The 13,530-nt window shown below is 43.6% G+C and overlaps 1 long non-coding RNA gene across 1 annotated transcript; it reads left to right on the forward strand.

Moving 5' to 3' along the window:
* The first annotated feature begins 11,877 nt into the window (after positions 1-11,877).
* On the forward strand, positions 11,878-12,596 carry LOC127337042 (uncharacterized). The gene is made up of 3 exons (XR_011752795.1): positions 11,878-12,015; positions 12,103-12,399; positions 12,472-12,596. It is a non-coding gene; the product is annotated as an uncharacterized lncRNA (long non-coding RNA).
* The last annotated feature ends 934 nt before the right edge of the window (positions 12,597-13,530 follow it).

Here is a 13,530-nt window from a genome sequence, read left to right on the forward strand (position 1 = left end):
GTGTTGCGCCGCACTACATCTCGCCGCCATCAACCTTCAACGTGCTTCTTGGCTCCTACTGGTTCGATAACCTTGGTTTCTTTCTGAGGGAAAACTTGCTTCTGTGCGCATCACACCTTCCTCTTGGGGTTCCCAACGAACGTGTGTGTTACACGCCATCAAGCATATTTTCCGGCGCCGTTACCGGGGAGATCAAGACACGCTGCAAGGGGAGTCTTCACAATCCAATCTCTTTACTTTGTTTTTGTTTTGCTTTATTTTATTTACTACTTTGTTTGCTGCACTAAAACAAAATACAAAAAAATTAGTTGCTAGTTTTACTTTATTTACTGTCTTGCACTCTATATCAAAAACACAAAAAAATTAGTTACTTGCATTTACTTTATCTAGTTTACTTTATTTACTATTGCTAAAATGGCCACTCCTGAAAATACTAAGTTGTGTGACTTCACAACCACAAATAATAATGATTTCTTATGCACACCTATTGCTCCACCTGCTACTACAGCAGAATTCTTTGAAATTAAACCTGCTTTACTAAATCTTGTTATGCGAGAGCAATTTTCTGGTGTTAGTTCTGATGATGCTGCTGCCCATCTCAATAATTTTGTTGAACTTTGTGAAATGCAAAAGTATAAAGATGTAGATGGTGACATAATAAAATTAAAATTGTTCCCTTTCTCATTAAGAGGAAGAGCTAAAGATTGGTTGCTATCTCTGCCTAAGAATAGTATTGATTCATGGACTAAATGCAAGGATGCTTTTATTGGTAGATATTATCCCCCTGCTAAAATTATATCTTTGAGGAGTAGCATAATGAATTTTAAACAATTAGATACTGAGCATGTTGCACAAGCATGGGAAAGAATGAAATCTTTGGTTAAAAATTGTCCAACCCATGGACTGACTACTTGGATGATCATCCAAACCTTTTATGCAGGACTGAATTTTTCTTCGCGGAACCTATTGGATTCAGCTGCTGGAGGTACCTTTATGTCCATCACTCTTGGTGAAGCAACAAAGCTTCTTGATAATATGATGGTTAATTACTCTGAATGGCACATGGAAAGAGCTCCACAAGGTAAGAAGGTAAATTGTCAAGAAACCTCTTCCTTGAGTGATAAGATTGATGCTATTATGTCTATGCTTGTGAATGATAGGACAAATGTTGATCCTAATAATGTTCCGTTAGCTTCATTGGTTGCACAAGAAGAACATGTTGATGTAAACTACATTAAAAATAATAATTTCAACAACAATGTTTACCGGAACAATTCTAGTAACAACTATAGGCCATATCCTTATAATAATGGCAACGGCTATGGTAATTCTTATGGGAATTCTTAAAACAATAATAGGAATACACCCTCTGGTCTTGAAGCCATGCTTAAAGAATTTATTAGTACACAAACTGCTTTTAATAAGTCTGTTGAAGAAAAACTTGGAAAAATTGATATGCTTGCCTCTAAAGTTGATAGTCTTGCTGCTGATGTTGATCTTTTGAAATTGAAAGTTATGCCTAATAGGGATAATGAAAATAAAATTGTTACTACAGCAAATGCCATACAAGTTAGAATTAATGAGAATATAAGATTAATGGCTGAACTGCATGCTAGGTGGGAAAGAGAAGAAAATGAAAAACTAGCTAAAGAGAACAATGTAGCTAAAGTTTGGACTATTACCACCACTAGTAATGCTAATGCTACACATGTTGCTGCACCTCCTACTAATAATGGTAAAAGAATTGGTGTTAGCAATGGTTCCACTTCTAATGCAAAGCGCGAAAAATTGCCTGAAACTGCTAAAACTGCTGAAATCACTCGTGATAAAGCTGCTGAAATTTTTTCCAACATTGGGAACAATGATCCCATTGCTTTAGATCATAATGGTTTAGATTTTGATGATTGTCATATCTCTGAAGTTATAAAGTTCTTACAAAAACTTGCTAAGAGTCCTAATGCTAGTGCTATAAATTTGGCTTTCACGAAACATATTACAAATGCTCTCATAAAAGCTAGAGAAGAGAAACTAGAACGCGAAACTTCTATTCCTAGGAAGCTAGAGGATGGTTGGGAGCCCATCATTAAGATGAGGGTCAATGATTTTAATTGTAATGCTTTATGTGATCTTGGTGCAAGTATTTCTGTTATGCCTAAGAAAATCTATAATATGCTTGACTTGTCACCATTGAAAAATTGTTATTTGGATGTTAATCTTGCTGATAACTCTACAAAGAAACCTTTGGGGAAAGTTGATAATGTTCGCATTACCGTTAACAATAACCTTGTCCCCGTTGATTTTGTTGTCTTGGATATTGAATGCAATGCATCTTGTCCCATTATATTGGGAAGACCTTTTCTTCGAACTGTTGGTGCTACCATTGATATGAAGGAAGGTAATATTAAATATCAATTTCCTCTCAAGAAAGGTATGGAACACTTCCCTAGAAATAGAATGAAGTTACCTTATGATTCTATTATTAGAACAAATTATGATGTTGATGCTTCGTCTCTTGATGTTACTTGATACACACTTTCTGCGCCTAGCTGAAAGGCGTTAAAGAAAAGCGCTTATGGGAGACAACCCATGTTTTTACTACAATAATTTTGTTTTATATTTGAGTCTTGGAAGTTGTTTACTACTGTAGCAACCTCTCCTTATCTTAGTTTTATTGCATTGTTGTGCCAAGTAAAGTCTCTAATAAAAGTATGATACTAGATTTGGGTTACTGCGCAGAAACAGTTTTCTTTGCTGTCACAAATCTGGGTCTAATTCTCTGTAGGTAACTCAGAAAATTATGCCAATTTACGTGAGTGATCCTCAGATATGTACGCAACGTTCATTAGTTTTAAGTTTTTTCATTTGAGCAAGTCTGGTGCCTGTTAGAAATTCGTCTTTATGAACTGTTCTGTTTTTGACAGATTCTGCCTTTTATTTTGCATTGCTTGTTTTGATATGTTATATGGATTTTTCGATTCCATTGACTTTCAGTAGCTTTGTGCAATGTCCAGAAATATAAAGAATGATTGTGTCACCTCTGAATATGTGAATTTTAATTGTGCACTAACCCTCTAATGAGTTGCTTTAAGTTTGGTGTGGAGGAAGTTTTCAAGGATCAAGAGAGGAGGATGATATACACTATGATCAAGGAGAGTGAAAGCTCTAAGCTTGGGGATGCCCCGGTGGTTCACCCCTGCATATATCAAGAAGACTCAAGCGTCTAAGCTTGGGGATGCCCAAGGCATCCCCTTCTTCATCGACAACATTATCAGGTTCCTCCCCTGAAACTATATTTTTATTCCGTCACATCTTATATACTTTGCTTGGAGCGTCTGTTTGTTTTTGTTTTTGTTTTGTTTGAATAAAATGGATCCTAGCATTCATTGTATGGGAGAGAGACACGCTCCACTGTTGCATATGGACAAGTATGTCCTTAGGCTTTACTCATAGTATTCATGGCGAAGTTTCTTCTTCGTTAAATTGTTATATGGTTGGAATTGGAAAATGATATATGTGGTACTTGGTATAACACCTTGAATAATGTGATACTTGGAAATTTTTGTGCTCATGCTTAAGCTATTGCATCATATGCTTTGCACCCATTAATGAAGAAATACATAGAGCATGCTAAAATCTGATTTGCATGTTTGGTTTCTCTAAGGTCTAGATAATTTCTAGTATTGAGTTCGAACAACAAGGAAGACGATATAGAGTCTTATAATGTTTACAATATGTCTTTTATGTGAGTTTTGCTGTACCGGTTCATCCTTGTGTTTGTTTCAAATAACCTTGCTAGCCTAAACCTTGTATCGAGAGGGAATACTTCTCATGCATCCAAAATCCTTGAGCCAACCACTATGCCATTTGTGTCCACCATACCTACCTACCACATGGTATTTCTCCGCCATTCCAAAGTATATTGCTTGAGTGCTACCTTTAAAATTTCCATTCTCTACCTTTACAATATATAGCTCATGGGACAAATAGCTTAAAAACTATTGTGGTATTGAATATGTACTTATGCACTTTATCTCTTATTAAGTTGCTTGTTGTGCGATAACCATGTTTCTGGGGACGCCATCAACTATTTCTATGTTGAATATCATGTGAGTTGCTATGCATGTCCGTCTTGTCTGAAGTAAGAGAGATCTACCACCTTATGGTTAAGCATGCATATTGTTAGAGAAGAACATTGGGCCACTAACTAAAGCCATGAATCATGGTGGAAGTTTCAGTTTTGGACATACATCCTCAATCTCATATGAGAACATTAACTGTTGCTACATGCTTATGCATTAAAGAGGAGTCCATTATCTGTTGTCTATGTTGTCCCGGTATGGATGTCTAAGTTGAGAATAACCAAAAGCGAGAAATCCAATGCGAGCTTTCTCCTTAGACCTTTGTACAGGCGGCATAGAGGTACCCCATTGTGACACTTGGTTAAAACATGTGTATTGTGATGATCCGGTAGTCCAAGCTAATTAGGACAAGGTGCGGGCACTATTAGTATACTATGCATGAGGCTTGCAACTTGTAGGATATAATTTACATAACTCATATGCTTTATTACTACCGTTGACAAAATTGTTTCTTGTTTTCAAAATAAAAGCTCTAGCACAAATATAGCAATCGATGCTTTCCTCTTTGAAGGACCTTTCTTTTACTTTTATGTTGAGTCAGTTCACCTATTTCTCTCCACCTTAAAAAGCAAACACTTGTGTGAACTGTGCATTGATTCTTACATACTTGCATATTGCACTTGTTATACTACTCTATGTTGACAATATCCATGAGATATACATGTTACAAGTTGAAAGCAACAGCTGAAACTTTATCTTTCTTTGTGTTGCTTCAATACTTTCTACTTTGAATTATTGCTTTATGAGTTAACTCTTATGCAAGACTTATTGATGCTTGTCTTTAAGTACTATTCATGAAAAGTCTTTGCTTTATGATTCAGTTGTTTACTCATGTCATTTACCATTGTTTCGATCGCTGCATTCATTACATGTGCTTACAATAGTATGATCAAGATTATGTTGGTAGCATTGTCACTAAGAAATTATCTTTGTTATCGTTTACCTACTCGGGACGAGTAGGAACTAAGCTTGGGGATGCTTGATATGTCTCAAACGTATCTATAATTTCTTATGTTCCATGCTACTTTTATGATGATACTCACATGTTTTATACACATTATATATCATTATTATGCATTTTCCGGCACTAACCTATTAACGAGATGCCGAAGAGCCAGTTGCTGTTTTCTGCTGTTTTTGGTTTCAGAAATCCTAGTAAGGAAATATTCTCGGAATTGGACGAAATCAACGCCCAGGGTCCTATTTTTGGACGAAGCTTCCAGAACACCTGAGGGGAAAGGAAGTGGGGCCACGAGGCGCCGCCACAACAGGGCGGCGCGGCCTAGGGCTTGGCCGCGCGGCCCTGGCGTGTGGGGCCCTCGTGTGGCCCCCCGCGTTGCCCTTCCGCCTACTTAAAGCCTTCATCGCGAAACCCCCAGTACCGAGAGCCACGATACGAGAAAACATACTGAGACGCCGCCGCCGCCAATCCCATCTCGGGGGATTCTGGAGATCACCTCCGGCACCCTGCCGGAGAGGGGAATCATCTCCCGGAGGACTCTACACCGCCATGGTCGCCTCCGGATTGATGTGTGAGTAGTTCACCCCTGGACTATGGGTCCATAGCAGTAGCTAGATGGTTGTCTTCTCCCCATTGTGCTTCATTGTCTGATCTTGTGAGCTGCCTATCATGATCAAGATCATCTATCTGTAATGCTACATGTGTGTTTGTTGGGATCCGATGAATAGAGAATACTATGTTATGTTGATTATCAATCTATCTATGTGTTGTTTATGATCTTGCATGCTCTCCGTTACTAGTAGATGCTTTGGCCAAGTTGATGCTTGTAACTCCAAGAGGGAGTATTTATGCTCGATAGTGGGTTCATGTCTCCGTGAATCTGGGGGAGTGACAGAAACCTCTAAGGTTATGGATGTGCTGTTGCCACTAGGGATAAAACATTGATGCTATGTCCGAGGATGTAGTTATTGATTACATTACGCACCATACTTAATTCAATTGTCTGTTGTTTGCAACTTAATACTGGAAGGGGTTCGGATGATAACCTGAAAGTGGACTTTTTAGGCATAGATGCATGCTGGATAGCGGTCTATGTACTTTGTCGTAATGCCCAATTAAATCTCACAATACTCATCATGTCATGTATGTGCATTGTCATGCCCTCTCTATTTGTCAATTGCCCAACTGTAATTTGTTTACCCAATATGCTATTTCTTATGGGAGAGACACCTCTAGTGAACTGTGGACCCCGGTCCATTCTTTTACATCGAATACACCCATCGTAACATCTGTTTCTACTGTTCTCTGCAAACAATCATCATCCACACTATACATCTAATCCTTTGTTACAGCAAGCCGGTGAGATTGACAACCTCACTGTTTCGTTGGGGCAAAGTACTTTGGTTGTGTTGTGCAGGTTCCACGTTGGCGCCGGAATCCCTGGTGTTGCGCCGCACTACATCTCGCCGCCATCAACCTTCAACGTGCTTCTTGGCTCCTACTGGTTCGATAACCTTGGTTTCTTTCTGAGGGAAAACTTGCTGTTGTGCGCATCACACCTTCCTCTTGGGGTTCCCAACGAACGTGTGTGTTACACGCCATCAGTGCGCCGGATTGCCCAGTTTTCGCACAATCTCATCAATACACTTGGATATATGCTATGCTTTTTGGTTTCTCTCTTATTGATGACATGTACACTTACCCCACTGCTATCCTTGCTCTATTCTCTCATTCACAGGAAGTTGGAGTGGTGAACCACGGGGCACTGTTGCCAAGAGAGGACGGACTGCTGAGAATCCACCCCGCCGGTCTAGTAGTCGTGTTCCTCCTGCAGCTCATCAGACTACTGACACCGGCAGCTCGGAGCGGAGAAGATCCAAGTCAGTTGCCGATAAGAGGAAGGACAAGCAAGCTGTTCAAGAGGATGATGAAGAAGTGCCAGCTTTCAATCTTGGAATTGCACACCGTTATCAGTGGCGGGAAGTGAGGATGGAGGATCCATACCGCTATGAGCAACGGACTTACACGGGTGGGGACAAGTTCTTCTGGACAAAGACACAAGCAACCCTATGGCATGGTTTCTATGATACACAAGAATGTATGAAGAATGGGGCTGTTGTGATGCCCAAGGCCATCAATCCTCAAGAGCTTGCATTACATGAAGCCACAAAGTACCGCTTTGTGGTTGACACCTTGAAGGGTATGGGCCTATATGAACTTGTGTGCCTCAAGCCCGATGATGCACAAGAGTTTCCCACCTATTGTCCTCTCCTAGTCCGTCAGTTTCATTGCACTGTCTTCTTCCATGATGATGAGGACCGCACCATGACTTGGATGACTGGCAAGGAGAAGTACTCCTGCACCTACACACAGTTCTGTGCGGCCTTGGGTTGTGGTGATGACCGTTCTCCAAAGTACAGAATCCACTCTCGGTCTAAGATGACTAGAGGTGACATCTCCTTTTGCTACCCCACTAACCCCACAGCTGGGCCACCCACTATCTCCGGGATGTACTACTCATACCTTGTCCTTGCCAAGCTATTCCGTGAGAGCCTCATCAGCAAGTCAGGAGACTCTAGTGAAGTCAGAAACTATCATCTCAATTTGATGTACTATTGCAACCCTGCCAAGATACGGAAGATTGAAGGGTGTGATCTTATCTATTGTGAGCTGAAGCATGCAGTTATGGACCGCATGACTCCAAACTATACTCAGTATGTTCAGCGGCTCATCAACTACATTGTTCCCGCTCCTCTCAACGTCCTTGATGAAAAGGTCATCATGGAACCATTCAGGTTCCCCACTCCGGATGGACGTGCGGAACTCCCTTCCATGATGCCTTCTGAGCGCCGTTCCAAGGAACGCCATGACCCTGCAGCTAGCTCCAGCTATTCTCGGCGCCCCCAGTGCGGTGCAGCTCGCTTCTTCTCAAGCCTATGGAAAATGTGCAAGCGTACCAGTGATGTTGCACATCAGAGTCTAGCCTTGAGCCAGGAGACAAGGAGGTGACAGAATGAGTTCATGGCCACACGGAATGTTTCTCTTCCTCCTGCTGGTCCTGAGATGGAGCCTGTGATTGCACCTGATTGGGAGATGCCTCCCATTCATGATGAGATGTTCCAGAACTTCGACTTCTCCATGTACGCTCATGGTGGTCTTCCTCCCAGGGCTGCTCGCGCCCCTCCTGCTGATGATATTGAAGAGGATGACCGTGATGAGGATGATGACGAGGATGATGATGATGATGGTGGCGACGGCTCCTATTCCTCTGGGCATGAGTTCTACTGATGGGGGCGGTAGCACCTCTCCTCTTTTCTTCGCCTTTTTGGTGTTCCGATGCCAAAGGGGGAGAAGAGAGTAGAGTCTAGGACCACGGGGTTCCTTTGATTGTCACAAGCCATGGGAGTTGCTTTATTTGGATCTTATATGGCTTGTGCTTATTTGTTTCGATTTCTCGAGAATCATTTGCTACTTTGAATAATTTGTGTATGGACGTGTGTGTATGGACGACTATGTTTATGCTTATTCACTCTATTAGGATAATCATGCTTTATGCTTATATATCTTGATATACTTGTCCATACCATGCTTGTTTCCTAAAGATATTGGGGAAGCTTCTCATATTACACAAATGGTGCACTTTGCATTCAAACGCAAATTCTCCAAGTGCACACATTATGGGGGAGCTGCCATAATATCTTATATGGAATCAAGGTTTAGAGCTCATCATAATATCTATATGTGACTCTAGCTCGGTTTGTCATCGTATACCAAAAAGGGGGAGATTGTAAGGGTATTTTACCCTTATCCATTATGTTGGTAACAATGACACCGTGCTAGAGTATTTGACCTAATATGTTTACAAGGATTATCTCAGGTATTAGGCAAAGAGGCATAAATGGTGTATCAAAGAAACAATAAGGCTAAAGGAGACCCCCCCACTTCAACAACAATCGAAAAGGGGTCTACAGGAGAAATCCAGTCGGTCACCCGGTTGGACCGGGCCACAGACCGGATGGTCCGGCGCACGGTCCGGTCGACCGGTCGCCAACCGGGCGCCAACCAGGCTGCAAGTCGACGCTGGAAGAATCCGGTTGCCGCCCGGTCAGCCGGGCTATAGACCGGCGAGTCCGGCGCACGGTCCGGTCGACCGGGCGCCAACCGGGCGCCAACCGGGCGTCAACCGGACAGAGTCCCTGGACGGAGAAAACGGGATCCGGCCCAGCATCCGGTCGCAACCGGCTGGTCCGGTCACATCAGTCCGGTTCGACCGGATCCTGCATCGGATAGCCCATCATCGGGTCCGGTTGACCGGGTTTGACGAGAAGAAAGCTGAGGTGGCAAGTGACCAACGGCCATATTTCGAAGTACACTATAAATAGGCCTTCTCCTACCTCTGAACAGTTGGGCAACATACTATAAGCTGTTCTTGAGCTCTCTCTCTCTCTTACTCCATTGCTAGAAACACCAAAAGCCTCCGATCTCCCTCCTCCTCCACCCAAACTCAAATCCCTCCGGGGAATCACTAGAGGAGGACCCGATCTACTGTTCTACCAAGCCAAATCTCATTCCCCCTTGTATTCATCAAGAAGCTTGCTTCCTAGGGTTCCTTGGAAACCCTAGGTGGGCAAGAGGAGTCCGGAAGCATCCGGGCTGTGGATTTGCTCCGGGCAAGATTGTGAAGGTTTGGAGGCTACCTCAAAGTCTACCACAAGTGAGTGAGCTATTCCTTCGTGGGATAGGCTCCGGAGAATAGGGTGAGCCTTCGTGGCGTGGGGAATCCTTCGTGGGACCTCCACCCCTCCAAACGTGACGTACCTTGTTGCAAAGCAAGGGAACACGGGAATACATCCTCGTCTCCGCGTGCTATCGGTTATCTCTAACCGAACTCCTTACTTGTGATTTAACTGCCTGTGAGAGCCTTCGTGCTCGAGTTAGTTGTATCCTCATATAGGTTGCTTCACCTAGGTTGCATTAGGCTCACCTTTATATTCCGCAAAGCCTAATATTGCAAAGAAAGAATTAAAATTTGTAGAAACCTATTCACCCCCCCTCTAGGTTTACCATCTCTATACTTTCACAAACCTTTCATCATTTTTTTCTATCCTACATTGTTGGATTATGATGGTTCCCTGCATGATCTTGTAGAGCTTGTTCCTAGCTTTAAAACAAGCCCAAGATCATCAAAATCGGAGTCCGGATGCTAAAGTTATGCCCGTTTCAGTTTGATGTTTCTGCCATTTTTCAGGGGGGGTTTTTCCGGCCCAATTTTGGGGCGGATAATCCCCCCCCCCCCCCCCCCCCCCGAAAAATCCGGCCTCTGGGAAAATCTGGCCAAATATCCGGCCCCCTTACTGCGAGCAGTTTTCTCAAGTCCTTCGCTGATTTTCGGGGGCCGGATTTTTGCAATAATTCGGCCCCGGATAATCCGGCCAGGGAGGACCCAAACGGTCATATTTCGATGGGAGGGGGTATTTATGACCCCCCTTCTTCCTCCTTGGGTAGCTACCTCTTCCCATTTGTGCTCTCCACCATTGTTGACCTTGAGAGCTTCCCTTTCCCTCTACCCCTCCTATGCTTCTTGAATCTTTTTGAGGGAAAAGGAAGAGGAGATCTAGATCTACATTTCTACCAATCAAATCCCTCTCTTTGTGAGGGGAATCCACTAGATCTAGATCTTGGAGAAATTTGGTGTTCCTCCTCTTATTTGTTCTTCCTCTCTTATTCCCCCAATAGCTTTTGTAGCTTTGTTGGAATATGAGAGAGAAGGACTTGAGCATCTTTGTGGTATTCTTGCCATTGCATTATTTGGTGCATCGGTTTGAGTTCTCCACGGTGATTCGTGGAAGTGAAAGCAAGAAGGTTGTTTCTCTTGGTTCTTTGGACCCTAGACGGCTTAGTGGCCTTTGTGGCATCTTGGTGGTGTTCTTGGGGACTCCAATTAAGTTATGGAGAATCTTCAAGGGCAAGGCCTTTGTGGCATCTTAGTGGTGTTCTTGGGGACTCCAATTAAGTTGTGGAGATTCTTCAAGGGCAAGGCCTTTGTGGCAATTTGTTGGGAGCCTCCAATTAAGTTGTGGAGATAGCCCCAAGCTTTGTGCGGGTTCGGTAACCTCCCTAAGGTTGCATAGTGGTTCGAGGACATCCCTCTTGGTGGGAATTCTAGAGGAGAATACGGTGGCCCTCGTGCTTTTGGAGTGACTTGTCCTCCACACCGCTCCAACGGAGAGTAGCACTCGCAAGAGTGTGAACTTCGGGCTACATCGTCGTCTCCCGCGTGCCTCGGTTATCTCTATACCCGAGCTCCTTACTTATGCACTTTACCTTGTGATAGTCATCGTGCTTGAAGTTATATATCTTGCTATCACATAAGTTGCTTGTATTGCTTAGCATAAGTTGTTGGTGCACATAGGTGAACCTTTGCTTAGAATAAGTTGTTGGTGCACACTGGTGAACCTTTGCTTAGAATAAGTTGTTGGTGCACATAGGTGAACCATAGTATATAGGCTTTGGGCTTGACAAAGTAAACGCTAGTTTTATTCCGCATTTGTTAAGCCCATCTCGTAAAAGTTTTAAACCCCCTATTCACCCCCCCCCCCTCTAGGCGACATCTGTATCCTTTCAACCTTAAAATCAGAGATGGCTTTTTAGATTACGCTTTGTGGTTGAGGGTGCTCAACCTCCACCTATTCCGAATAATCTTTCAACTGAAGTCCCTAGAGGTGATGATGATATGGATCATGATGCTTCTGATAATGCAAATGGCAATGTTGGAGACAGAGATCCTAAACGTATGAAGGATGGTACTAGTTCTGAGACTAATGATGGCGGTGAGAAGGGATCATCTGCACCTCCTCAGGGAAACTCTCTTGCTATCTTCCCTATGCCCATTGTCTCAAAAGATGGGTTATCAAGGTATGACAATTTGTTGTCAGATTCGAATATTTCTTTTGAGTTTTTTGGTTCATCTATGTGTCCTAAGAATTTTCTATCTTCTTTCAGTGAATCTGTTTGTGTTTCGGTTGAAAGAAACATACACAATGGCTTTTCTCAAGATGGTGGTGACGGGAACAGTAAGGTGCAGCCAATTGCACTTACACATACTGATGGACATGGTGGGCAGATTTTGGGTCATCTTGTGCATGGCCGGTGGCTGAGGTGGCCCGGCCCATTTTGCATGGCCCTCCTCATGCGACGTACAGGGGATCGCCCAAGTCATCGCCACAAGGGAGCGGGGCTCCAGCGACGCCGACTCCAGCTGCTCACCATGGTTCTCACCTACACTGACTACTCCTCATAGTGAGTGTAATACTGTTTTGCTTCCCACCAATTCATCTACATATGGCAAATTCTCAAAACAATAAATTATAGATTATGGAGGTATTTCGGAGGGTGCTGTTTTGGCCGCACAATCGAGTGGAAGACTACGTGCCCGGCCCAACGCCGACGCCACTCAGATGAAGAGGGCAATGTTGCTTGCTCAGCGTCATGATATGCCTCCGGCATTGGCGGAGCTTCGTTGGGGCAAAACTGGGCCACGGCCCGCCCTAGCTTTTTTCTAAAAAAATATTAACCCATATGCATGTGAGGCCCAGTACACAAAGCCCTTCCCTGTACGCTGCCTCTCAACCCTCGTTCTTCCTCTAAAGTCTCAACTATTTCCACGCAGCCATGGCCGTGAGGGCGGCTCGCCAGGTTAGCACTTTGGACAGAAATAGAGGGGGAAGTCGAGGGAAGTAGTAGAGCAGGCAGGCATAGCAGCGCCGCGACGTCTCAGGGAGCCAAGGGTCGGCCATGGATTTGCTGCACTTCCGAAGCCCGCAGCTGCAGGCATGGGCACGGGGCTGGAAGGAGCTCTAGCAGCCAGCAGCCGCAAGCACGGGGACAGGCTAGTAGGAGGTCTAGCAGTCCGCAGCCGCAAGCATTGGGATGGACGGCAGGAGCCCTAGTGCTAGCAGTCCGCAACCAACGCTTCAACCAGGCCGATTCGATCCCGTTCGGGCCTTCTCATCTCCAATTATTCTGCCAACTCGTACTCGGCTAATTGTTTCCGCAATCATATTTTTTACCCAAATTTGTAGCTAGCAATTTCACTGGATTGTGAATTCGTTCATCAATTTTGCAGATCACAACAGCCAACATATATGGGAACGGCCACTCAGTCAAGAATTGACTTTGTCTTGAAAAGAAAAGAAAAACGAGGCAAGCGAAGCTATATTATTTGTAACATTATTTTGCGTTTTCTAATAGCTTGGCCCATCCTTGAATTTCTTTCAAGCTCCGCCACTGGCCTCCGGTACAAGGTATTGTTTCACCTGTACATTCTTCTTTTCTAGCATTTTCTCATGATAGTATCTATTATATACTAAAAGCAAAATACGGATATTTAATAGGGCCACGAGGTTAATCCACATCATCTGAATTATTATA

This window comes from Lolium perenne, chromosome 2 (genome assembly GCF_019359855.2).
Source record: "Lolium perenne isolate Kyuss_39 chromosome 2, Kyuss_2.0, whole genome shotgun sequence".
Classification (NCBI taxonomy): Eukaryota; Viridiplantae; Streptophyta; class Magnoliopsida; order Poales; family Poaceae; genus Lolium; species Lolium perenne.